Source organism: Podarcis raffonei, chromosome 4 (assembly GCF_027172205.1).
Source record: "Podarcis raffonei isolate rPodRaf1 chromosome 4, rPodRaf1.pri, whole genome shotgun sequence".
NCBI classification, from domain to species: Eukaryota; Metazoa; Chordata; class Lepidosauria; order Squamata; family Lacertidae; genus Podarcis; species Podarcis raffonei.
Window position 1 is genome coordinate 101,381,845 of NC_070605.1, and position 22,940 is coordinate 101,404,784.

The 22,940-nt window shown below is 42.5% G+C and overlaps 1 long non-coding RNA gene across 9 annotated transcripts in view; it reads left to right on the forward strand.

Annotated features, from left to right (window-relative positions):
• Nucleotides 1–22,940, forward strand: part of LOC128411997 (uncharacterized) — a 171,540-nt gene that overhangs the window by 21,108 nt on the left and 127,492 nt on the right. For 7 of the 9 annotated variants that reach the window (XR_008330001.1, XR_008330000.1, XR_008330004.1 and 4 more), the window contains exons 1-2: nt 2,708–2,770; nt 18,068–18,259. This is a non-coding gene — a long non-coding RNA (uncharacterized LOC128411997). Of the gene's footprint in view, nt 1–2,707; nt 2,771–13,748; nt 13,932–18,067; nt 18,260–22,940 lie in introns of those variants that run through there. The other 2 variants (XR_008329999.1, XR_008330005.1) reach the window with 2 other exon arrangements.

Genomic DNA, 22,940 nt, shown 5'->3' on the forward strand with positions numbered 1-22,940 from the left:
CTGAATTCAAAACCATGAAACACTTGCTGAGCTTCTTTCCACCAACCCACCTCTGAAGCTTGCCAACATCACTGGTCAGAGGTCACCAATGGCTGGATGTTAGCATGCTTTATTTAGTTATTTCTGTCCTACCCAGGGATGCTGAGAATGGGGGAGAGATTTCACACACACAGACAAACACAAACACAAACACACATACACACACCAGTTAGGACTTTCTCCCATCAACACTATGGCAACTGAAGCCTTAACGTAATGTTACTTTCTGAGAAGCTTGCTTGGAAATAAATTATATAGCAGTGGGCTAATTTAGATGCAGTGGGAAAATGCTTCACCTTGCTACACTACATTGCCGTCTTCAAGAAGGCCACGTGCTTCATTTATTTCTAGGTAATGATGTAATCTACATCAATATGCCAGTCCTACCATATAATTTCTCTTTCCCGGTAAGTGCTTATCTTGCACTTTTATAAACATAATCGCAATAGGAGATTTCATTTCGGGGCTTGCAGTCCATTCCCCATATTAATTGCCACCTGCCTAAACACAGCAGTAAACCTCTTGAATGGTCAGACTTTTCCCCATATTAGCCAGTCGTTTAAAAATATTATTATATGAGCCTGGCACCATCTAGAACTCTTCAGACATTTACTATTCCATGGTACATATTTTTATGTTTTATGGTGTGCTTCCCCCCCCTCCTTCAGACTTCATGCAGATGTGCAGGGGTTTACCAATCATGTTGCATCACCACACAAGGAGTGTTCTGTGCCACCAGGAGCTGGCCAGGTGCTTTTCGAAAGCTTACAATCAGAATACTCAACAGTATACCACTGAATATCAGGTGATGGGTGTCACAAGTGAGAGATACAGCTATTGCACTCATGTCCTGCTTGTGGGCTTCTGACTGGTCAGTGTGATAACACAATGCTGGAGCAGGTCAGGCTCTGTGAGTTAACCTTCATTTTGCACCTGTAAATCTTCTTTTAGTCTGTGAATACAGCAAGCCTCCCATAGCAGAAATGGGGTCTATTCTATTTGTTTAACAATGAAGGGCTTCCTAGGTAAAATCAAAACGCTTAAAAATAAAAAGGAAGCGAGATCTGAAATCCAAAATAATGGTGCCCCCTAGGATTGAGCGGAACACTTCTGAACAAGCCTGTGCTAGAATATTAAAGCAAGGGTGGGACTGAATAATTGTCCTCTTAGGCAGGGCAGCAGGGCTGAGCAACTGAATCCATAATGGGTGCAAAACTTTCCTTGCTGGCAATTGGCATTACCAGGTTTAGAATGTGCGCAGATCGGCGCAGCACCCCTGTGCGATGCCCCCGTGCACAGATCACCGCAGTGCCTGTAGGAGGCTTGCCCCACCCCCACTGCTCCGGGTGCTGGAACAGCTAGCTGCACCCCTGGGCGGGGGCCAATTAACACAATTTGTACAATTAAACCAGATTGTATCTTTCCAAAGCCATGTAGTGTGGTTTCCCCTGGAGTAGCCCATATCTGATACCAACCCTGTGGAATTAAGGGGGTTGGCCAAAAGGTGCATGCCACCTGAGGAACCATAGGGACCCGGGGAACAGACCAAACATTCTCCCTTTTTATAGCCATCTCCTCTGCTAGGGTTATCCATGTGTTGTTCACGGCTGCCCTTTTCCATAATACGTCTTCCTCGCTTTCTCCCACCTCAAATGAGGTGCTTATTATTGGGGAAGGGGCACGAAAATAAAATATGTCCAAAAGGGTGCAGCCACCATGGTCCAATCTGGATGGGGCCACCGGTGGGTGAGCACGAGGATTAGGAGCTTGGGGTGGTGACACGAGACACTCCCTGTCCTCTAGCAACCGTGTTACCCCACTCCCTTCCGATTTATACCCAGTGAGCCCTTTTTTCAGTACCAACAACATTAAGACAGACCTCTTACCTTTCATAAATAGAAAGCAGCTGAGGGTGTTTCTACTTTTGTTTCCTTTGAGAAGAAGCCTTCCTGAATAGACTTTGCTGTGGGAAAGTGGCAAGTCAGTGGAAAGGCCTTTGGATGGGTTTGTTGTTGTTGTCGTTTAGTCATGTCCGACTCTTTGTGACCCCGTGGACCAGAGCACGCCAGACGCTCCTTTCTTCCACTGCTTCCCGCAGTTTGGTCAAAGTCATGTTAGCAGCTTTGAGAACACTGTCCAACCATCTCGTCCTCTGTTGTCCCCTTCTTCTTGTGCCCTCCATCTTTCCCAACATCAGGGTCTTTTCCAGGGAGTCTTCTCTTCTCCTGAGGTGGCCAAAGTCTTGGAGCCTCAGCTTCAGGATCTGTCCTTCCAGTGAGCACTCAGGGCTGATTTCCTTAAGAATGGATAGGTTTGATCTTCTTGCAGTCCATGGGCCTCTCAAGAGTCTCCTCCAGCACCATAATTCAAAAGCATTAATTCTTTTGCAATCAGCCTTTTTTATGGTCCAGCTCTCACTTCCAAACATCACTACTGGGACAGGTTGGCAGATCAATTGACAGAGTCCAAAATGCTTTTCCTGCACCAAAGCTTGATATAGGCTCCAAATAAACCCTTTCATCACCTCCTATCAACATCCCTCTTGACCATGTTCAGAGATGGTCTGTTAACTGTCTCTCACATTGGCAGGACTTAGAGCTTAGACTGTTGGTGACATCATGCATGACATCAGAATGTTATGTTTGCATTCAGCAAAAGCTGTTTCCATGCCAATAGTAGTGGCCAGTAAACCTCCGCAAGCAAGTAGCCATCTGCCTGCCTGTAGTTCAAGGTATAATTTTGTTTTCATAACCCAAGCTTGAAGACTGCAGTTTCTAGTATTTAAAAACAGTACAATGATCCAGTGTGAAACAAATTGACCCAAATACAGTATTAATGTTCAGATGTGATCCACTTTTACCCTCAAAATCTACCATTTTGGAATATTGCTTATATTCAAGATAGCTCTTGACTATGCATTCTGATTTGAGGATTTATTTTTACTCATTTTTCGTTTTAAGCGAACGTTCTGTATGAAATTAAAGCCCATGGATCAAAATAATATTTTTGATGCCGTTTAATCTTACATCTTACTGCTTAAAACTACTGCATAGTTTAATGCAATTGCTTTTGTGGGAAGAATCGGCTTAACTTGTTATCGATAATCCTAATGCAACTGTATCCAAGTTTGTCCTGGGATTTTAAAAGGCGGGTTTAAAGAGAAGATGTGCTTACAGATTTGCTTGTGAGTCAAAAACACAGAGAAATTACCAATTAACACCCCCTGGCTTAACGTCTGCAAATACATTCTGCAGTCTCACATATTGTGATTGCTTAGTTCCAGTGCATGCCCATGTTCTATGGGGACTTAGCTACATTAGTGAAAAAACACCAGTGTTTTAAATGTGTTATAAACATGCAACACTAGATGGTGCTGTAGAGCACAAAACCTTTCTATGTGGTTTTACATAGAGTTTTTTCTTTCTTTTGTTATAACAATTATTTAATTTATGACTTATTTATAGCAGGGTTTTTTCCTGTGTGTAGATCCACCCTTGGTCTTTCGGTTCTAGCTGTTTCTCTGAATCTCAGGATACTATGAGAGCTAATTAGCTGCTTCCATTTCCATTACATAGAATGGTATGTGATAGTGGTAAAGGGTTGTGTATGGTGGGAAGTAACTGACAAATGGAAGAGGCAGAGAGTGCGGAGAGCACTGGAGCACCCAGGTCCTGCTTGCAGGCTCCCATAGGCATCCGATTAACCTAACTGAGCAGGGCTCTTCTCATGTGCTATCTGCCCCACACTTCTGTCTATCCACAACATGTGGTATCCAGAATTTATGCTTCTTAAAACTGAGGCTTTACCTGTATAACATTCCTAATAGCTTTACTTCATGAATTTGGCTATTGTTTCTTTAAATTAGCCTGAGCTAGTGGTCATCACCATATATTGTGGCAGTGAATTCCACAAATTAATACTATTTGTGGTATGAATAGGTCCTTTCTTTTCCACTGCCAGTTAGTTTCCTGTGGGGAGCCAAGCCCGTGAATTGAGAGAAGGACTCTACCAATTCCTTTCCTTTCTTATTTCTGCTTCTGCCCTTTGGGAAAAAGCACTGAACCCCAGGGTTAACCTTTAATTAATGAACAAACAAAACAAGGTGTTAGAAGAATGAACACCTCTTAATTAAGTCATTGGCAAAGAAAGCTGTTGAAAAATAAAGGTGTTCTTATTGCAGAACCAAAATGGAAAAGATTGCATGATGGGACGGCACCAGTTTAGAGTCAGTCTTTGGCATAAGGTTGCCAATGGACCTCACAGTGCTGTTCTCTTCTCAGTGCTGCTGCCAGTTGATTGTGTCAGGAAGGCTTAGTAATTAATAATTAGCATTAGTAACATTGAAATCAATGTAACTTTTCAATATGTTATTCTTTATTTTCGTAACATTTGTTGTTGCTTAAGTCTCCTGTTGTTGCTGTGAAGGAAATGCCTTTGCAACCCAAACCTTTAGGACCCTAGGCCTGTAATAAAATATGGAAATAACTCATTCAGGCTCTCTTACCCAAATGCAGAGATAGAATGATGGAAAGTTTTGCTATTGATTTACATGCTGGGGGGGGGGGGACACACCTTTTTGATTAATTTACCAAAGTTTGATAATAATAATAATAATAATAATAATAATAATAATAATAATAATAAATAATAATAATAATAATAAATAATAATAATAATAATAAATAATAAATAATTTATTATTTATACCCCGCCTATCTGGCTTTCTCCAGCCACTCTGGGCGGCTTCCAATCAAGTGTTAAAAGCAATTCAGCATTAAATATTAAAAACTTCCCTAAACAGGGCTGCCTTCAGATGTCTTTTAAAGAGAAGATAGCTGCTTATTTCCTTCACATCTGAAGGGAGGGCGTTCCACAGGGTGGGCGCCACTACCAAGAAGGCCCTCTGTCTGGTTCCCTGTAACCTCACTTCTTGGAGCTTCTGTTTGTTATTATTGACCTGTTCTGTCAGCTTGACCTGTAGCAAAAGATTCCTGCATTGCAGAGGTTTGGAATAGATGACCACATAGTCCCTTATTTTGTTTTTGTTTTTTTTAAATAATATTTATTACTTTTAAACCTTACAAAAAAGAAAAGAGGAAAGAAAAGAGAAAAGAAAAAAAGAAAGAAAAAACAATACAGTACAATATATAAACAATACACAACACAACCTTAACACAATAAACTAAACAAAACAAAGCAAAAACAATTTAAAACACACATTATACCATTTCAATATCATATCTTACATTCCCTTGTTTCAACGACTTCCTCACACCTCCCTTTTTGTATTCCACTTCTATTAAATGTTTCAGCAATTCCTTTCCATCTTCCTTTATTTTCTGTCATAATAATTATCTTAACATATTTTAACCTTATTTTCCCTTTAATACTCCAATAATCTATTTGTACTTAATTCCTTCGAACATTTCTACGAAAGCCGTGTAACTTCATTCCAACCTCTTTCTGACACTCATTAATTTTACAATATTTCTATAAATAGTCTTTAAACTTTTTCCAATCTTCTTCCACTGTCTCTTCTCCCTGGTCTTGGATTCTGCCAGTCGTTTCTGCCAATTCCATATAGTCCATCAACCTGGTGATCTTCTGTCCGAGGCTCTTAACTCTTTTCCAAGTCCCTTTTGCAGGTCTTCTCCGTATTTATACATGCACTTTACTTTGTCTTCTACTGATCTTATTCTTATTTTCCTTCCTTCGATGCTGAAGAGTAGGTCTCGGGGAAACTCCCACCTAGCGATGCTTTTATTCCTTCTCGACAGGGCAACCAAATCTCCGTAGTTAAAACTAAAATCCAAAAGATATTTCAGGACGTGTTTCAGGATTCCTCCAAATCTGAAGGCCCCCACAACTCCAATCTCCTCCTGACCCAAGTCCAGTTCCCAAAAATCAGCAAATCCCTGCGTGGGGGAATCCTCCAGTCCAGACAGGGCTCCAATCCTCAAAATCTGACTTTCTCTAAATTCAATCATAGAAGGCATCAACTTATGGTCATCAAATTGCATCTGTAAGGCTGGGGCTCTCTCCCTCTCCACTTGTGTTACTTTAGGTTCAACAACAACGACTTTCTCCCTAGCCTTCTCCACAGTTTGCCATGTCAAAGTAAATTCCTGTATCGATTCCTGATTAGTTTCTGTATTAATGTTCCCTTTTTGTCCCAAATTGTTCCCTTTTTGTCCCAAATTATCGATTTTGGTAGTTGTCACCTCCATCTTCTTGTGAAGCTGTTCCAGTGAGTCATTTATCTTACATAATGCAACCACTAAGGCTTCTTCTGTCGACATTCTTAGATTCAAGGTCAGTCCCAGAATCTCACAGCTTTTTATCTTGCAGCTGGAAATTCCCCCAGCTCAATTCTTGTAACAGTTTCAAAGGCTTCCTCTAGAGGGAAACAGTTTCTATTTGTATTGGTCCTTTTAAACACAGTTCAAACAATAAGTTTAGTTTCAATTTTCAGTTACTTTAACTCCTTTTTAAGCGCAAACAGAGACAATGGAAACAATATATTTCTCTTATTTAACTAGCTGTCAGTGAACATTCTAATCACGGTCAATGAGCATTCTAAAGCACGTCAGTCCTGCTGGCAGCCCGTTTCCAGGATCGGAGCGGTGGTATTTTGATTCTATTCGCTCTCTCCTGCAGGTATATTCAGTCCAAAACTTTCCCCCCTCTTCTCCTGCCACCAAGGGGGGTTAAGTATTTTTTGCCGATGGAAATTTAGTCCTTTACAATGGGCTTTCCGCGACTTCAGGTTGCATCCTCATTGCTTCAGTCTATTTACAAAAGGGGAAGGTGGACTTCCTGTTTTGGACCTCCTCCGTTCAACACCAAATTAGGATGTTTAAAAATCCAATTCTCCACTCTACTCGTGGGTAGTTGCTTTAAGATCAAATTGTCCACAGGAAAACGTCAGCACTCTCCGGCAACAGCTATGCGGCTTCGCTCCGTGGAAGAAGCAGTCAATTCGAAGCACCGCGCCGCTCACCCCACGTCGCTCCGGATCCCCAAAACAGGGTTTCCCCGCGAGTAGGGGAGGCGCAAAAGGTGCCAGCCGAATCCCAGGTTCACAGGCTTAACCCGCCTGTGGTTTTTAGTGGGTCTCCGCCTTCGCGATGGCGGCCAGACCCGAATTTCCATGAGGCAAATTCCTCCCGATCAGAGGAATTCCGCCATTACCGGAGGCGCTAACCCGGAAGGCCACATAGTCCCTTATTTTGGTTAATTATTTGCTAGTTGCAGAAAAGCAACTTAACAATTTCCTTTTTGGGGGGTTTTCTCCCAAGGTGTTTCCTGCTGCACAGCATAAATGAAGAAGGGTGCCTCTTTTGGTGGCGCTGTGGTCTAAACCACTGAGCCTCTTGGGCTTGCTAGGTTGGCGGTTCAAATCCCCACGACGGATTGAGCTCCCGTTGCTCAGTCCCAGCTCCTGCCAACCTAGCAGTTCAAGAGCACGCCAAAAAGTGCAAGTAAATATATAGGTACCGCTCCAGCGGGAAGGTAGATGGCGTTCCGTGCGCTGCTCTGGCTTCGCCAGAAGCGGCTTAGTCATGCTGGCCACATGAGCTGGAAAAACTGTCTGCGGGCAAACGCTGGCTCCCTTGGCCTGTAAAGTGAGATGAGCACCGCAACCCCAGAGTCGACTGCGACTGGACTTAACTGTCAGGGGTCCTTTACCTTTACCTTTCCTTTGAATATTCATTGGTTGTTTTTTTATTTCAAAAACTCCCTACCTGGGGAAAAACAGGTGAAGGTGACTGGCATTATCTTGGCACTGCTTTAGTTTTCTATATACTACTTAGATATATTTTTACATACTTTTTAATATACTAGAGTAGAAATGAAGTACAAAAATAAGCAAGAATAAACTTGTCCCTGCTACATGTGCATGCCCTGGAAGCTGTTTGGGTATTCTGGGCGCTGATAAAGTCGTTGATTGGGTGCCTAAGGAATATCAAGCCATGATGTTATCAGTACAGGAAGTGCTGTCATGAGTTCCTCTAAGCAATAAAGCTGTGCAGGCAAAACTTGCTAGGTTAGAACTGGCAGCTTTATGGGATCAGGCAAAACACTATCAGTCCCTTATATCATCTAACCACTATTGAGCTGTTAGCTGCAATACCACCTGCTGGTGATCTGCAGAAAAGGGCAATCAAAACCAAGAGGTTTGGAATGCTTTCCCCGAAAGGAAAGGCTAAAGCATTTGGAGTTTTTCTTTTTTTCATTTAGAAAATGCAGGGAGGAGTTTACTGTGGGAATGGGCATGATAAAGCTTTATAAAAGTTATTTATTTCACAAGATATATATGCCGCTTGATTGTAATTGAACCTCAAAGCTATTTATGAAAAAAATGTATCGGGTGTTTTTTGTTTTTTTTTAAAAAACCTATTTATAATTGTCAAAAATTATTAAAATCAGTGCTAAGCTAAAAACCAGCTTAAAAAACGCATCAACCTTCTTCATGTCTGGACAGGCTTGCCTAAACAGAAACATTTTTATGACGCACTGAAAAGAGTATATGGAATACTCCTGCCTGATGCCAAGGGCAGAGAGTTCCGAAGGGTGGGGGCTGATACACTAAAAGATCAATTTCTTTCAGGTGACAAACTGGTATTGTGTGGCACCTGTAGGAGTGCCCATTCTACAGATTGAAGTGGTCAAGGGGGCACATAAAGTGTAATGCAACCTGGCAAGTAGAATGGTCCCAAGCTGCCAAGGGTTTTATATACCTTGAACTTGGCCCCGTAGAAATCAGTAACCAGTGTAGGTCTCTGAGCAGAAGTGTTATCTGCTGATAGGGCCTCACTCCCGTCAGTGATGGTGCCGCAGCATTCTGCACTAACTGCAGCTTCTGGATCAGGCACAAAGCAAGCCCCACAAAGAGCACATTGCAATAATCCAGTCCTGAAATAACTCAATGCATGAACTATTGTGGCCAAGCTTTCCTGGTCCAGGAATGGTCTCAGCTATCACACCAGTTGCAACTGGTAAACGTCTCTTCTAGCCACTGAAGCTACCTGGCTGTAATGATCTCAGACAGGCAAGCAAACCTCGATACGAATCAATGACTCTCTGGCAGTTTGATGGTACGTTTATTTATAAATTACATCCAGAGCTCCCAGCCTACCGCTCTTTGAAATGAGGTTCCTCTGAGTCTTTGCCCCTCTCACAGCACGAAGGGCACCAAATTCCAGTCCTTCGTCTCTTGTACTTCCATTGCATTTTAACCCTTTCAACTCTGGGTTCAGGAAGAAGGAGGGTGGAATTCCCCCCACCTCAAAAGAAGAACTCTCAGCACTCTGTTTCTCTGCTGGTTGCATAGCAACCCTCTCACTACCGCCTTTCTCTCCCCCTCCCCCTTCTTGTGAGCTGTCCGTGTCTACTGCTCTAGCTGATTCAGGAAAACTCTTGGTGAAGGGGGCCCGATCCCACCGCCTCCTGCTCTTTCTGCGATCTTTCGTCACCAGAGTTGGACTCTGTCTCTCTTTGTACTGGCAATCCCTCTTCTCCTGAATCTGACTCTTGCCAAGCGTTTGATTCAGCCACGTCCCTAATACCGGCCATCAAAGCTGAATCCAAAAGCAGCCCCAGACTATGAACCAGCTCAGAAGGAATGGAACTCTGTCTTAGGCAGACCATTGACCAACGCAGGAGTCAAGCTTAGTTTGAATTGTCCTTGGAGTAGGAAAAAAATGAACAGGGAGACACCCTTTTCTCCCCTCCTCAGTAAAATCAATTGACAAGAGATTCCACAAGATATGCTAATAGCCACAGATTTTGACATACCCAAACTTACCATGTTTAGTCACGAGAGCTATATGAAATCTCCAGATCCAGAGGCAGTCTGCCTCTGAATACTAGCTGTTGGGAAGCAACAGTGGGAGAGGACTGTGGACTTCATGCATGTCTTGCTTGTGGAGCTCCTGAAAGCATCTGATTGGCCACTGTGGAAGCAAGGATGCTCAACTAAATAGACATTTGGTCTGATCTGGCTGGGCTCTGTTTTTATTCCTATGCAGCAGAGGGCTTGAGCACAGCAGAGAACAGGTCAGTCCTTTTCTTGGAATCAAATACAGGGGCTCAGATCATAAAGCATATGAGTCATCTTCCAAGCTGGGACTGCTTGAACAATTCTATGACGTTTCATTGGCAGCAGTGTAACAATAAAGTCACACCACTTGTACTGACAAGATGGGACACTGCCGCAGATTCTGCCCTTGCAAATTTTCTGTGTTTTGGGGAAAGAGCAGAGTAAATGAAGCAAGAAGAAAACTCACATAACAAGCACAACGCCTTTATGAACCCAGAGGTGCCAGGTATGGCAGAAGCTCTTTGAAGGCAGCAATCAGCGAGTTGGCAACAATATTGTTGTGGGTTTTTTGTCTGCCAGCTGACTGAATAGGTCTAGCTTGGTCAGAGTCTAGGATTTAACAAAAGAATGTTCATGTTTCTTAATGACACATAATGGGCAGTTGATGTCTCTTGATAGTGGGCAAGCTCACTGAGTGTTTTGAATGGGAAAGCTATCACAGCATGGAACTGTAAGACAGACCCAGCAAAGGGGAGAGGAGCTGTTATGTGTGGGCAGCCTACCTGGAACAAAAGGAGCAGTTTTAGAACAAAGACAGTGAGAGTCAGAAGCACAAAGAAAGCTGAGAGTTAGAAGCATTTTGGACTGCCCATCTCAGGATATCTGATATGACACAGCGCATTAGAAGCTTGGCAGGAGTGCATACAGTAAGCCCACAACTTACGTACGTTTAAGATGTGTGCATTCAGCTTTAGGTGCTTGGCAAAGCAATATTTTTTTTAATTGTGTGTGGAAAATGTGGACAACTGGGGGGGGAAACTTTGGCAATCCCACCTGCCATTGCACCCAGTGTGTTTTGACTATATGCAATTTTGGCTTTAGGCACGATCTCCATAACGTTGTGGGCTTAGTGTTTACATTTGCCTCCTCTTAGTGGCTATACATATATTTGTGAATAAAATAAATATTAAAATGTCATAGGAGTCCAATGCTCTCTCCTCCAAATGAGACCAAACCTTTGGCAGTGCTGCCCCCAGGAATGACCAATGGTTGTCTTTCCCAAACTGGGCTGTTGACTCTCATTTAATACATTCAGGTGATGGAAACGGATAACCCATGGGTAGACAAACTAAGGCTGGGGGCCGGATCCGGCCCAATCACCTTCTAAATCCAGCCCGCGGACGGTCCAGGAATCAGCGTGTTTTTACAATAGTAGAATGTGTGCTTTTATTTAAAATGCATCTCTGAGTTATTTATGGGCCATAGGAATTTGTTCTCGCCCCCTCAATATAGTCCGGCCCCCCACAAGGTCTGAGGGACAGTGGACCGGCCCCCTGCTGAAAAAGTTTGCTGACCCCTGATACCCAAGCACCTCATCTGAAGGAGGCAGTGACAAGGATGCTGGGCAGAGGAAATTTGTTTTGGCATAATCATTTGTGGATTAAAGCTCAGAGACCACTACTTCAGATGCAAAGGAGAGTAATACACCTGGATCTTGTGAATATGTAGATTGACAAAAGGACACTCATATACAAGGGTTTGCTGGAGAGGGCAGTGGGGTCGGACATGAATGAAGCAGGTCAGGACCAATTTGTGGAGGGGAGCCCTCAAAGTATTATCATGTGCGTATGTTTGTAAAATCTGAGTTTTTACAGAGCAATGTCTGTGTTGACTATGTGTGGCTCTTGAGAGAGACAAGTTAAATTGGTTAATAGTGAGTGTGGGCATGGGTAGATAACTACTGACAAAGAACACTTCTCAAGATGACTTCAAATTTTCTGTTTGTTACCTATTTCCTGGGCAATAACATCAGAATTGACCTTTAGCTGTCCCACAGGAGTTCACCCATTATGCAAATACATCAAAATACTTCCAGTTTCCTGAGATTCTTCCTTCACCCCCCCCCAAAAAAAAAATCCAATTAGGTTTCTCGTTTACAGTTATTAAACTACTATCCTTGGTAAGCCACCAAGGAGCTTGTAGTCAGTAAATTAAGTAGATTTAGATGGTGCGTATCGAAATGTAACGTTTTCCTTAAATTTGCACAATTAAGCACAATCCAACGAAGCAGAGTTTTATTGGCGATTCAGTTTAATTCAAAGGGGAAGATGTAGCCTGAATCCAAACTGCATGCACTTAGGATAGCTCTGGATGCTGCCTTGCAATAAATAGCAGGGTTGCAGCACCAGCTTTTGTGAGAATTCTCTTCTCTGCTCCCCTCCCCTTCTTCCTGCTCTCCTGCCATAATTGTGCAAAATTCCTCCTTGCTGTGAGGTCTCTAACATCATCTCTCTGTGTGATGAGTTCAGTGGACAAATTTGTATTTTGCAAGACACCTGAACAACCGCAAACTTTAGAATACCAGCTATTATCATACCTTCTTTAAAATAAAATAAACCACAAAAGGCCAAGTATTTGGATAAAACCTGGAAAATTAAATAGGGGCGGATGGATTTGACTCAAGTCATTTGGGAAAGATTAGTACATGTAATCATTTCTACATGTAATCCCATCCTGTTTTCTCATTCACCTATGAATTTAAAATATATATTTCACAAAATCAAAATGTATTTAAACATATATTATTTCTTAGAATATGTATTGATGGGGTGAGCTCCCGTTGCTCAGTCGCGGCTCCTGCCAACCTAGCAGTTTGAAGCACGTCAAAGTGCAAGTAGATTAATAGGTACCACTCCGGCGGGAAGGTAAACTGTGTTTCCGTGCGCTGCTCTGGTTTCACCAGAAGCTGCTTAGTCATGCTGGCACATACACCGTATGCTGTATACCAGCTCCCTCAGCCAGTAAAGCGAGATGAGCGCCGCAACCCCGAACGGTCAGGGGTCCTTTACCTATCTCTCTCTCTCTCTCTCTCTCTCTCTCTCTCTCTCTCTCTCTGTGTAATCTTAAATGTGTCTTTTGACATATGTGAAATTCAGTCCTGTACATAGCTACTCAGAAGCAAGCCTCACTGAGTTCAGTGAGTATAGGATTGCAGCAGGGATGCCATCTGCCTCCAATTTTCAAGAAAGGGGCCAGGCCCCCTCAATATGCCGCAGTGCGCCTTGGCGAGCATTCCTGCCACCCCAGAGGACCTTGTGGGGACTACCCGTAACTGCAGCAGGCTCTGTCAGGCCTCCTCCTACCGCATTATGTCACACACAAAAAGGTTGGGCACAGCCCATTGTGTGTGGATTGTAGCCTTTAACTGCCACAAACTGCTTTACAACACTTGGCATAGGGCAAAATCCAGTGGCAAGCTGAGTTCCATGCGTTAGTTCAAAAGGTGTGGATCAAGTAATTTCATAGAGGAATTTACAAAAACTGAATCAGGAATCAGTAGAAAACTTGCATGCTCAGGAAGGGATTATTTCATTCCCAGCCATTATGCATTAGAGAAGTGAAATCCCACAATGTATTTTATGCAGTTAAACCAAAGCCAAATTTTATTCCATGTCATCATGAAACCCAGTTGCTCATGTTGATCTAATATTCGTGTTAGAATTTCATTCTTCTTGGTCAAAGGAACAGAATTATTAATTTAAAGAAAAGTGGCCCCGCTATATGCCCAGTGATAGAATAAATGAAACCAATGGGAGCAAATGCTTCAGGTATGGCTAGAATTTCCAGCTCTGTTGTTGCTGTTATTATGATGTCATCACAAGCCTTTGATGTATGTGTCTGGCTGTGCAGACTACTATCTCTGATGACTACATTGCCTGAGAGCTTTCAGCCCCTTGATGTACTTGTCTAGCCTTAGAGCCTAGCTCAAAGTGTGCATGATGGATGAGATTTTCAGCCAAAGCTTTTGAACAGGCGAAGTTCCTTGCTGGGCTCTCAACACAGCTTGAAGGTCTGTATAGACAAACACATAAACCCACACATGTTTGAGTACTAGGGCTGCAACAGCTCAGGAATCAGCTGTTGTGCGGCCAGCTTCTGCTAGTGCAACTGTTGTGTTTGATGCTTTTGTCACATGGACTTTAAACTCTACTGCTGGTGCAAAGGCTTGCAAAGGCTAGGAGACAGCATTGGGCATGGCCGTTTGCATTTAGACTTCGAGCATCAACTCTGGGTGGATGCACACAATGGCTGACCTCTCTTGCTTATTTGGTGTGTTTCCAGTCCACCTTTCTTCCATCATACAACTCAAGCCAGAATACATGAGATTTCTAGGAACTCTCCACAATGAGGCATTTGGACTGTGCTCCCTGCCACATTCCCATTGCCCTTTAAAAGAAAAATATCCCACTGTTTTCTTCCTTAAAAAGATATAGGGGGACTGCAGTGGTAATGTTTATAAGTGTGCCTACATTCTTTCACTATTTGTGAAAGAAAATAGTGGGGACCCATTTCCTACAGTCAACTATCTGTAGTTTATAAGGTCAAAGTCTTGTTTGTTATAATTTTCAGTCTAAGATTATATTATGAATATGTCAGTACTGTATATTATAAATGTATTAAGAGCCCACTCGAGTCATGAAGCCATGAGACCTACAGATTTATGGTTTTATAATATTTGTATGTAGATCCTTATGCATTGTTTGGTAAGCTACTGTGCAGCTGGAAAGGAGATCTTTAATAGCAGTTAGTAATATATCTTAGGAAGCAAATAGTATTTGATTCAGCCTTAGTAACAAAAGGTTCCTTTGCATATAACAAATCTTAGAACAAATAAAAGGGATGAGGTTGCAGGATCACTATCTGAAGGGGCTGGGAAAAGAATAGCTAAAATAATTATGTACTAATTAGAAGCAATTCAGTCCTGAAGTTTTCAACACTGCTTGTTTTTTGGAGGTGATTTCCATCCTAAAGACTAAACGTATTTTCAATAAATGGTTTGAATCAATCCAAACTCTTTCAATCCCGTCAACAGCTCAGGCAATTGTTAAAGTTGAAATTCTAGGCCTATCTCCATAGGGCTCTGGTTTCCAGAGGCTTCCCCACTCTAAGTACATTACACGTGATGGTTTCAAGCATCAATGATCCCAAATTTAGTTGTTGGGGTCCATAGGAGCCAACTTTCTTAGCCCCCTCCCCCCAAAAATGAGTGCCCCCCAGTTGATGGCCATTGACATTCAAATGGTGTGTGTTGTGTCATGTGATTGGTTATGTGGAGCAGGGCTTACATGCCCCCCCCCCAATTATTCATTCAAGTTGGCACCCCTGCTGGGGTCTTCCACCAAAATACCAGATCAAATCAGATGATATCATTTCCTTGGATCCTTAGAAAGCTTTCTGGATCAAACTTTATCTCTGTTCTGAGCAATCGGGCGACCTGTTTTTGCTCTGTCGCTGCCCTGTCTCAACCATGTGTATGGTAGCATCTGCAGTATATAAAAAAATACAAGAATATTCATAGCATTTGCACAGAATGAACATGCAGAAATCTCCAGCCTATATTGCAGATACAGTTGTCTATGTTATCTTTTATTGGGATAGCAGCTCAGAGCTATTCCAAAGTCATTATTCTGGATATCATTTGCCACCTCATTTACTACAGGAAGATCTCTCGTACAGAACTCCTACACGGAAGCAAATAACACCGTCTACCCTCTCACCACATTTACCTACATGCTGGTCTGTGTCTCTGAGACTTATTACTGCGTGACATCACTTTAATGAACCTTAATCAACTTCCTTTTGTTAACAGAGCTTTTCCCTAAAATTTCAAATTGCTGCATTCATACTCTTGGTGGAGCTTTTGTTTTATTTATTGGACTTCTGCTTTACATTATGCATAGGGTTCCTTTATCTGTATTTTAACCACATATAAGGCATTGTCAGTGGAGTGAAAATGATCTAATAAATCTTATCGCTACCACTCTCTTCTTCATCATTCTTAAAAAAAAGAAAAAGAAAAAAAGTGTCTCAGAAGGTGTCAGAAATATAAAACCATTTCTTTCTGCAACCTCCCCAAACATTTTTACAGCTATGTCAATGTTGGTTCATGGCTCCCGCTTCCCTGTTTAATAACAGAGAAGCAAAAGTTGAAAGTAGTGGAAATCAGGCTAGCCAAAAGTAAATCTGTGATTGTAGAAATGACTTGTCTACATTTTATCCAGTTAGCAAGTCAGGAGTAAATAATCTAATCAAAATTTGGTCATCCTGAAAGTAACATTACAGAATCCTGTTTACATTAAGCCAACATTTCAGAAGCTTGCAGTGACAAAACTCTTGGTATTTCTGTGCATCAGATGATAATGAGACAAAGGAAGACAGAAGATCAAATATCTATTTATTAATGTTTTTCAGGAATCCATGGAAATTGTTTCTGTCCCTTAAATCACTGGTTCCTTATGAGGAACGGCTAAGGGAGCTGGGCATGTTTAGCCTGGAGAAGAGGAGGCTAAGGGGTGATATGATAGCCATGTTCAAATATATAAAAGGATGTCACATAGAGGAGGGAGAAAGGTTGTTTTCTGCTGCTCCAGAGAAGCGGACACGGAGCAATGGATCCAAACTACAAGAAAGAAGATTCCACCTAAACATTAGGAAGAACTTCCTGACAGTAAGAGCTGTTCGACAGTGGAATTTGCTGCCAAGGAGTGTGGTGGAGTCTCCTTCTTTGGAGGTCTTTAAGCAGAGGCTTGACAACCATATGTCAGGAGTGCTCTGATGGTGTTTCCTGCTTGGCAGGGGGTTGGACTCGATGGCCCTTGTGGGCTCTTCCAACTCTATGATTCTATGATTCTATGAAGAAAAAGAAATGGATAGGTTTGTTATGTGTAAGCAACTGTACAGTTTGGGCCATTCCTCATATGTGGTACCCTGTGGGCAGCACCCAAAAGGCAGCCTAGGTGCACCTAAATGAATATATATTTATTCATTATCATCGTATTCATTAGCAACCCACCCCTGTCTCAAAATAGACTGGTGTACGATATTAACATGTACGTCCTCCTACCAAAGTGGCTTGCTGAGCGGGGTGGAGCCACTTATGGTACCTCTGTGGCAGGAGGGCTGCTGTTGCTTAGCAGCAGGGCGAGAGGTGAGGTGGCAAGGAAGTTGGTGGAGGGCAAACACACCAGCGGAGCCAGTTAGGGGGTCCTGACAGTGTGTTTGCACCATGCCAACTTCCCAGTTGCCTTGCCTCTTGTCACCATGCCTGTCAGCAACAGCGACCCACCTGCCACCTGAGCTGCTTCTGTCATGCAGACCCTGACAGGCCTGCTCATCAAACGGTCCATGCACTGAGTACATCATTACAACAGGGTGGTAAGGATATAATATATTTTGACACAACCTGACAGTATCTCATTTTGTAAGCTTTCAGAATGGAGAGGAGTGCTTACCTGGTGAGAAAAGAAAAGTAGTCCAGCTGGCAGAGGGGAAAATCTAATTTTCCAATGACTCTGATGGATATTTGTCATCAGTTAAAGGAATTATTCACTGCTGTGACCCTCCTTAACTTAAGCTTGACCCAAAGAAGATCAAAGATTCCCTAGCAAGAGATAATTAGTAGATATTAATTTAACAGTCAGAGGCTAAAAGAGATTGATTTATTAATTTCTCTAAAGGGTTAGAGCTCTGTATGTTCTTTTAAAACATTTTTTCTCGCTTAAAGGAGATATGTTTATGTCTGAAACATTTTCCAGTAATTTATATCGTATTTTGATTAGGGGGCTCTCAAGTTTTTTCAATAGTGAGACTTTCAAGCTGTTGATTCCTGCATGGTTCAGGATAACTCAAATCTTTGTCATTTTGGGGGGGGGGGTGAGTGATACCCAGCTTTATTTTTTGAGATTGACACCTGTTGAAGAAATGCTGCCAGAATATGAAGGGACAGCAAGCTCCTTTTCTTCCACATCTCCATAGAATAGCATATAAGGCAGGAATGGGGGAAATGCGGATGTTGCTGGACTTTTACAGATCCATTATCTTTGACCATGCTGATGAAGGTTAGAGTCCACCAACATCTGGAGGGCCACAAGCTCCCCATCCCTGATACAAAGGATTCTGTTCCTCATTCTTCCTTATCCCCCACAGCTCTGTTCCTTGTGATGGCTCTACAAACATTTTGAGGAACATTATGAGGGAAGTATCTCTTTAATGACATGGTCACTTCCCAGCAACAAAACCCGGAAGCAGAACTCTGAAAAGTGACTCCACAAGAGGTACAGATGGCAGAGCCAGCTGCTGAGACACACAGGACACACCCTTGGGCAAATCACTTGAGAGGTGAGTACTGATATCCTGTGAAGATACGCTTTGCCAAGTACAGTTGTGCCTTAGATCCCAAACGCCTTGGTAGTTGGACGTTTTGGTTCCCAAATGCCACAAACCCGGAAGTGAGTGTTCCTGTTTGTGAACGTTCTTTGGAAGCCGAATGTCCGATGGGGCTTCCGTGGCTTCCTATTGGCTGCAGGAGCTTCCTGCAGCCAGTCAGAGGCTGTGCTTTGGTTTCCAAATGTTTTGGAAGTCAAACAGACTTCTGGAACTGATTCTGTTCGACTTTCAAGGTACGACTGTATACCTAAAGCTCGGGATATTTATGATAGCCATTGGGCTGGAGTAGTGTAGTGGACTAGTGAAGGGGAGACCTGGTTCTAATATCTGATCCGTCATGAAGCTCACCGGGTGATTGTGAACAAATGTCAGGGCTGGAATCAGATGCAGGTCAGCACGAAGAGTCAGAGTCAGCTGTCAATGAAGTCAACTCTTTATTCAAGGAAATGGCATACAACTCAGCAACACTTCTCAGTAGGTTTTGCCCCATAGAGCAGTTCCTAGGACTGGAGCTCCCTGCCTTCTCTTTCTAAGACTCATCCTCTCTCAGATGTTTCCCAAGCAGCCTCAAACTGCTCTGGTCTCTGTTCTGCTCTTCATGGTCTTGGAGACCAGGTGGGGAGGAGAGCTTCTTGCAGCTGGAGAAGACGACTCCTGGGATGCTTCAGCAGTCTCTTGACCTTCCCCGCTCTGCTTCAGCCTCAGAGTCTGAACTGCTCCCTGTCACAGGTTCGCCCTGCTCACGAAACCTTGTTAGCCCTTCAGCATCCAGCCCCTCCTCCTAATCTTCTTCCTCTGACCTCTCCTTGGTGTCCCACCACAAACGCTCTGGCTCTGAGCCTTCCTCCTGTGGGGTTTTCCTTGGGGGTTCCTCAGCTGGTGCCTCCCACCATCCAGCCAGTCCCTGACAAGAAATCACTCATACTTAGCATATGTTTCTTCACAGAGTGGTCATGAGGATAAAATGGAGGGTGTGGCAGGACAGTGGGTGGGGAGCATGAGCACTGCCTTGAGCCCCTTGGAGGAACAATGGGATATATATGGGAGGCACGCGTATTTTAAGGAGTAAAAGAACCAACTTGAAATATGAGTCTCTATTTCAGTATAGAATGCTGCCAGCTGCCCACTGTCTTGACTTTATTAAATTTCACAAAACTGGCTTTGGGAGACTCTATAACAGGCTGACATAGGGTGGATTTTTTGATACATGTTTGTGCATTTAGCAGATATAAAATGGAGTTGCAGTTCACAATGGAAAAAGTTATTTTTAATTATGCATGAGCATGAATATGTATTTAGTGAAACAGACCCTAAGGGTTTTTTGTGGGGCTTTTTTTTTTAACTCTAGTCAGTCTTGCAAAATTATTCTCATTTAGGGTACAAGTTACATTATAGCAGAAATCATGATTGAAATTCAAATCCTAATACTGTTAAAACACAATGTTAACAATGGAAATGCTTAGAGTGGCATTAAAAGTATCTAAGATAATGAGAATAAATGATGTGAATTAGAGTTAAATTAACAACAGATAATACAATTGCAGATCAAAAGCCAGATTGCTGTGTTATTAATCTTACAGTAGAAAAGCTAGGATGAGGGGCTTTTCTCCTCTTTAAGTTCTCTTTTGAGAAGCATAGCTTTATAGAAGTTCTCACTTTGGGAACATTAGCATACTCATAACAGGAACATTCTAAATATTCATTCGGTGTGTTCATTTCTAATAAATCTAACTGATAACCAGGGGAAAAATGTGTAACATGTTATGTTTATTCCAGAAGTCCCTGTAATACAGCAAAGTACAATCAGGAGGAGAAATTATTGGGTCTCGTAGTTAGTAAAACATAGCATTTTATGGTTCATTCTAGAAAGATACAAATTATGAGTCCTATTACATTGTGGTTCATACAGTATAATTTCGCAAATATATATCGAGCTGTTTATTTGAAAGAAGTGGCGTTGCCTTTTCAGCAAAAGTAGCAGGTGTTTCAGTAATGATGTATTTTGGATGTTATTGGTTCTTCCTTCAGAGCCCTCTTATCATGCAGAGTAATTTGGCAAGGATGTTCAGTCAGGTTTCATTTCAAGAAAAGCTTTAAGCATGGATTTAGTTTGCAACCAGTTCAAGACAGTGCTTAAGCACACTTTGGATTTCATATCTTCCAACAGTTCCCAAATGGAAAAGCGGGGGGCACTCTCCTTGCATACAGTGCTGGATTTAGGTTCAGGTAGTTCCCCAGCATAGGGGGCCAAGTTGAGGGGGGCAAAATTGAAAAGAGCCATCACTGAGAAGATTCATTTGGGGACACCAAACTTTGGCCGTGCTCAAGGTGCAATACTACAAAAGATTATCAAAGTCTGGTGGCACATAGGGACTTGCAGGAAGAGGAGGGCAAGGTGCATCAGCTGCTGCTGCTGCTGAGCTCATCGACTCTGTTGCTGGCATGGAAGTGCTGCCTTGTAAACACCCGGAGCGGGTGCTTTCTCTGAGACCCAAGGCAGGCTGATGGAAGCCTCATGGTTAGGGCAGCTCAGCCAGCCCCGTCTTTTTTCCATATTCCATCAACAGTGCATGTATATGGGGCGCAGGGGTGTGTGTGTAAACTGATGTAGAATAGAAGGTCCCTATTTTCATCTGAGGAATATTGGAGGAATATGCCATAGCTGGAACAGAAAACAGGTGCTACATGTAGAATTATCCATCTCTAATCCAACCTAAGCATGTCCAGCTTTTGTTAAAATGCTAAAGCCTTAATAACAGCGATTGGTGTCTAAGCAGGGTGGGAGGCTAACAAGGAAGGTTCCTCTTTACCTGCTGATAGATGCTGATAGGCATCTAGCTTTTACAAAAGGGCCTGCACTCATATGAACCTTCCTGGGACTGAGGATTCTGCTTGCTGGCCCACTGTCAAGGTCCATGAGATTGGTGGGCACTAGAGACAGGTGCTTTTCCTTTATCTCTGGGATTCTCTCTCAAACGCCCCCAGTTTGTTAACTTTAATTGGACCTTGGAAACTTGTTTCAATCTGTATTTTACGAGGAGTTCTGTGCTAAGCTCTTAAACTGCAGCCATTTTTAGTTTGGTGATTGGATTGCTTTGTGTGTATTGTAAAAAAATGTGTCCGGAGGGCAATCAGGTTCAGAAACCACATCCTATGGGGAATGCTTGAAAGAGTCAGGTACCCTTAGCTTGGAGAAGAGAAGATTAAGGGGAGGCATGATTGCCGTCTTCAAATATGATGGCCTTTCGCATAGAAGATAAAATATGTTTCTGAATGCCAGTTGCTGGAAACAGGCCATTGGCTTGATCCAGAAGGCTCTTCTGAGTAGACATTCTCTGTTGCTCCAGCAAGCAGGATTAGAACTAGGCGCACAGGAAGAAGCTGCCTTATACTGAATCACAACTGGTCGCTCTAGCTCAGTATTGTCTACATGTATGGGCAGTGGCTATCCAAGCATTTCTGGCAGGGCATCTCTCCCAGCCCTACCTGAAGATGCCGTGGGTTGAACCTGGGACCTTCTACATTCAAGACAGATGCTCTACCACTAAGCTGTGGCCCTTCCCCTCTGTAACTAATGAATGGAAGTTGCAGGAAGCAGATTTCATGTAACGTTCCTAGAAACTTCATAACAGTAAGAGCTAGCTGACATTGGAACAGATTGTCTTGGAAGGTGATAAGATCTCTCTCACTAGAGGTCTTCAAGCAGAGGCGGGACTGCTCTAGCTGCACCCCACATTACAGATCCTGCACTTAGCACACTGTGTTGGACTAGAAGACCACTAGATGACTTTCCAGTTCTCAGAGTCTACATTTGTAAGCCTCCTTGGGAGAGCTTTGCCTTGAATGGCAGCATAGAAATTCCTTAAATAAATACATTTTTGTGCAATGCAGTAATCAGTCTACAGGGTAGACATGACCACAGACAGCAAGGTCTGTGTTGGGGAGATATAGTTTTCTACTTGAACATGCATCCAAGACAGCTCTCACTCACTCACTCCAACTGAGTAACAAATTATAATAATTTTTAAAAGGCAAATACGGCCTCTTAAGTTCCCTCCATCTTCTCCTTTTAACTTACTAGCATCTGTTGTTCTTGTTATTATTTTTACTATGGGGTACATCTTCATGTTTTACCAAGACTAAATAAAAATGAAGTACAGTATCTTAACGTATTATGCATGTCTTAATACCGCATTATCTCCAACATGTCTCCATCAAAATTGCATGGTTGAATAATGCCTTTTAATGGTTTAGTACAAGCTAAGTTTATAAATATTCATGTGTAAGCACCCTTATTAATATGTGTTAGATAATGAATATTAATGACTACCTTACTCATACAAAAGCAAATGAACACTGTATGAGATGAGCATGGGTATTTTCATTAGGACAAAGCAAGGAAGAGCATATCACCCCAGCCTCTTGCAGGTGATACTACTATTGACATTCTTCCAGTCATACTGTAAATAATATTTAATTGTTTTACTGCCAATTATCTCCCCCTGCCCAAAGAAGAAATGTGATCTGTTCAAGATATGAACATCTTTTTGTTTTAAGACTCCCAATAGGCAGGAGTATGATTAAGCCAAATATTTGACAACAATTAAACTAAACCAACGAACATTTGCATTAA